Source organism: Phaethon lepturus, unplaced genomic scaffold, assembly GCF_000687285.1.
Source record: "Phaethon lepturus isolate BGI_N335 unplaced genomic scaffold, ASM68728v1 scaffold29413, whole genome shotgun sequence".
Lineage (NCBI taxonomy): Eukaryota > Metazoa > Chordata > Aves > Phaethontiformes > Phaethontidae > Phaethon > Phaethon lepturus.
Genome location: NW_010530202.1, coordinates 424 through 5,419, shown reverse-complemented (window position 1 = coordinate 5,419; position 4,996 = coordinate 424).

Here is a 4,996-nt window from a genome sequence, read left to right as displayed (position 1 = left end):
CCCCCCCCCCCCCCCCCTGCCCCCCCGCCGGTTCCCCGGCACGCACCCCCGTGTGCCACCACTCGCTGGGGATCGGGCCCACGTCTAGCGGTCTAGACCCATGCTGTGGGGGCACCTGTGCCCACGCTAAAGCCAAAGGCACCTCGGGTACCCGGGATCCCTGCTGCGGGGAGGGTACAGCGCAGTGCTTTCTGGAAACCAGTGAGCTCATTTCTGGGAGGCGGTGGGGGGGCTGTGCTTCAGCACGCTGGGGGTGCGAAGAGGATTAGTGCAGGAAGTTGGGGGGGAAAGGTTTTCTTTCTTTTTTTTTTTCTCTAATCTGAAGCACGGTTTCTATGCTGCTTACCACCCCGCAGCCTGCTAGGTGCAGATATCTGGCAAGGTTATTTGGCTTGGCTTCATTTATTATTAGGAAGGCTGATTTTTTTTTTGTTTGCAAAGTTTATACTAAAGCCAGAATCATTAAGTAAAACATGAAGGGTTTGTATATAGCATGTGTGTACATGTGTGAAGATAGCAAGCCACGCTCACCCCTCTAAAATGACGTTTTACAGATATAGCCAGCTTCATTCCCATGTGAGCGAGGGAAAGGGTGCTAATGATGTCCTAGAAGTTTTAAGAAAATACTGGGCTGGGGAGCAGAGAGGAAGAAAGATCAAGTGAGCACGTGCGAATGGGCATCTGCTGCAGGCTCTTGACATGTATTAGGCACTTGATTTTTTAGACTCCACCTGGGGAGGAGTGTCCATCGATGCCTTGTGCCTTCTTAAATCCCAGAGACTGCACTGTAGGACGTGGGCAGCTAATTGTGCTGCTCCAAAACTCCATCTTTCCTGCGAGATCTTATGGAAAACAAACCACACACTCCAGAGGCCCCAATAAAACTATTTCTCCACTTTCCACATGCTTGGTCTTCCTAGGATGAAGACTGTAGCTCTGCTACCAGCAACCCCTTCCCCTGGCCACCAGCCTGGGGCGGTGGGCTCAACTTCTGGCAGGGCAAGGTGTGTACTCTTGCGCAGCCTCTCCTTCCAGCTCTCTAGCACAGCCCTGCGGATGAGCTGGTACCGAAATTAGTTTGGCAAGATGGAAGGATTATCAGCATTGCTCTTTTTACCATACCAGCCAAACTGCGTCTTCCCCAGGAAAAACTCTCCATCTTTGGATGGATGAGGCAGAGCAGGGTGGCTGCAGGCATGGACCCAGTGGATGCAAGGAGCAAGTGTGGGGAAGGACAACTGGCTGAGGACAGTTCGGTTGCCAGGTTTAGCTGGGGATCATTACGGTCATTTAGTACGTGCTGCTAAGGTGAATTAGCTTTGCCTTTCACAAGGGAAAGGGCGAGCAGGTCTGGAGTGGAGAAGTGGGTTTTGGCCAGGAGGAGAAGTCAGCTATTTCTCAGAAACAGGGCTGCACAGGCAGATGTGGGGAGCAGGAAAGGCATGAAAAAAAATCAATGCATAATGACAGCTCTCCCCCCCACCCTTTTCCCCAGCAAAAAAAAGGAAGAGAGAAGCTCAAAAAAAGAGTTGGAAAAAGAGCTGTTTGTGGCTGCACAGGGAAAGTCAGTTAAGGGGTGTGGGGAATGGAAGCTGCGATGGGGTCTGCGAAGGGTTGAGGGGGGACACCATAAGGGAGTGGGCCAGGAGCAAGCCTGGATACCACCCCAGGGGAGGATGGAGGAGGAGGCAGGAGCAAAAGGGCTCCGCAAGGGGCAGTGGTGGCCTTGGCCATGGGGGAAGGTGGCAGTGAGACTGCTAAGTGGAGGTGTAAGTAAGTAAGTGGAGGGCGAGGGAGAGTTTGAGGAATACAGTGCAGTGGGTCATGCTTGGAATGGGGGAGAAAGCTTGAGGAAGAGGTTGGAGGGAGGGAAGGAAGGGGCAGAGAAGTCACAGCAAGAGGGATGTTGCAGCCATTGGTGCTCTGGCAAGCAGGAGGAAGGGAGGCCAGGGAAGAGGATGGAGGATGGTGATGGTCAGAAATAAGGAGCTGGTTGCACTTAGAGGAGTCAGTGCTGTTTGACTAGGTCTAGAGGAGCTGGAGGAGAGGGTTATTAGAGGGCCTTGCCAGGAGGCTTTCAACCATGCTAGGAGAATGGGAAAAAGCGGATCTTGAACTGAGATAGACCTAACCAGAATGGACCCGGTGCTAGAGAGAGAGAGAAAAGCAGGATACTCAAAGCTGTTGGAGAGGTCCCAAAGGAACTTCACTGTGCAGAGGGGAGAGGGGAGGCTGAAAACAGCAGCAACGCCACAGTCAGTGATACAGCTGAGGTCACGGCAAGGCCAGGCAGAGACACAAGAAGATGATGCTGAGGGAGAGGAGAAGGTGGCCATAGAGAAGGAACTGAGAACCCAGAGATCAGATAAGGAGCAGTGCATAGCCTGAAGAACGTTTTTAAGACGAGCGAAAGTTAACAAGTGGTCCTAATGTGGTGAAGCCTTAATGAAAATGGGATGTTGAATAATTCCTTGGTTCCTCAACAAAGTCAAGCGAAGCTTCCTTGGCTTCAGGTAGGTGTCTCTGCACAGCCACCCACATGCTCCTGCTCTTGCCCAGCTCTCTCCAGCTCCATGTTCAGAGGGAGAAGGCAAAGTGTATTACTTCTGGAACAAAGGCAGACATCCCTGCTCAGTCCACCAGGGAATCTCATCAAGACTGCAAAGTGTTTAATGGGCCAGGAAGGATGATTTTAAGTAATGAATAGTTCAATTAATCATTAATTTTTTTTTCCAATGACACAAAGGTACCAGCTGCCATCACTAGTCAACACTCCTTCTTTTCTAGGAAGTGCCAGCCCCTTGGACTGGCAATGCTGTGGCCGTGCTTCCAGCAGAAGGCATTGCTATGAGCTGCACGGGTGCAAGAAAGCGCATGTGCCCAGCATGCACGGGATTGCTTTGAACCAGCCGTTCCAGCAGAGATGGTCCTTTCCTTTCCCTGAGCAGGCATCCAACCCCACTCATTGAGGTTCTCCATCCCCTGCCGAGCATGAACCCCTCACAGCCACTCTGAGCTGGGCTGGGGGAATCACTGGGCAGAGGGAAGAGGCCAAATGCACCAGGCAAGGGGCATCTACATGATGCTTGAGAAAGATTCATGCTGATGGCAGTGCCCGTAAAACCTCTCCAAGATCACAGCCCCTGTATTTTGGGTCTTGTACAAGCACGGAGCAAGGTCCTCTCTCTGGCAAGAGGAAAGGTTATCCTGTCCTCAGTGTGTGCGGGGAAAAGCTAGGCAAGGTTTGCCAAGGGGCAGTTAAAGGTCTATGGTAGGTCCAGAGTAAAACCATCATTACAAGCTATCCAAAGCCATCCTTCCACCCCTGAAATAATTGCTCTGTGTTTCTTCATGAGAACTTATTCAGATCTGCTTTTAAACACGTTGGAAGCAGGTGAGTTTTAAGATAGGTGCACAGAGCAAACCATCTATCATTCCTTATGCTGATGATTAAAGCAAAAGTTTTCTTTCTAAGGAATATTGTGAACTGTGTTCAGTCATGTTAATGAGAGCAGTAACAACAGCAGCAATAAGTTATTATTTTAGTGGAAACTCAGGTGTTGGTGGAAGGCTTATATTCTGAGAAGCTGGAGTGGTGCAGGGCTTGGGGGGGGAGGCTCGAAATCCTGATTCCACTGACGTTGTGGGCTGAGATTTCACCCCCGGTAGTAAAGTCTGAGTTTTTAAAAAACAGAGATGACTTCACTTATTTGAGAGTGGGTCTGTGATGTTACCTAACTGCCGAGGACATCCCGTGAACCTCACAGCCGTCTGTGTTTTGATGGCCAATTTGGAACCGAAGCAAGTGATGTGGTGGAAATAATTATCTCACCGTCTGATTTAGTCACTCCAGCAAGGTATTTGCAGAATGTAGCTGCTTTGTATAGGATAACGAAAAAGCAATGGGCTGGCTAATTCAATTAAAAGCAAATAGCTACAGTCTAGGCACTGACAGCATGTGGGAGGAAGTGGTGGTGTTTCCACTGTGACTGGCAGTGAGCGACTAGCAAAAACAAGGTGGTTTGAGGAACGCTTGCGTGTTAATGGCATTTCCCTGTTCTGTTTGTCAAGCAAAGGTGGGAATATAGAGTCAGAATTTACTTGAATGGGTTCTTTTACAAGAAAAGTGGAGGGGCCTCCATGGGAGCGATGCTGAACTGCCTCGGTGCACAGGCAGCGCCCCGAGCTTGTCTGCGAGGCGCGGCAGGTACTCAAACAAAGTCTCTGTGGGTGAAACAGAAAAAAAAATACTGCCGTGCACAGAGTAGGCTGGAGACAGTAGCTCGTCTGCCGGGAGCGCTGAGTTGCTCTCGCTCTTTCTCCGTGCCGCGGTAGGGCTCCCACCCGCCGGCTGCTGGCTGGCGTCTTGTAGCTAGAAAAAGGCTGCCCGTGGCATGGCTGATTCATTCAGACTCGCAGCAGTTGTAGGCCCACGTTGCAGCCACGGGCTCAGCAGTCTGGCTGTGGCGTCGGACTGGAGCGTTTCCAGAAGTGAATCAGACTCTCTGCCTGATGGCCGTATCAGACGTGATAACCCAACAGCGTGTCATAGCACCTTCCTCCTCCTCTGCCTCTGTGTGCGTTCGTCTTTCCCTCATGTTCGAGCTAAAAAGACCGTCTGTAACAGTGCTGGGCGCCCCACTGGACGGCCTATGGGGTGTTCCCTCCCTTGCATAAGTAGAAAATATTTCTTTATCAAAACACACTTTAAAAGAAAATCTGTCCATAAATAATTAATCCCAGCCTTTCAGTGGCTTAACCTTTCGGTCAGCATCGAGAGAGAGAGGGACAGAATGGAGGTGCAGCCCAGGGAGGGGCAGCTCCCGGGGCTCTACCCACTGCTCGCTGGAGGCTGGCAGTGAGCCTGGCAGGCAGCCCTTGCCCGTCCCGGGGGTGTTTCGTGTTCCCCGGCATGCTCCCCACCCTGAGGGGCTGGCTCCCTCGTTCTCTAGCCGGGAGGGAGCCCGGCAGGTACCTTTGGTTCGGTGGGAGTGTG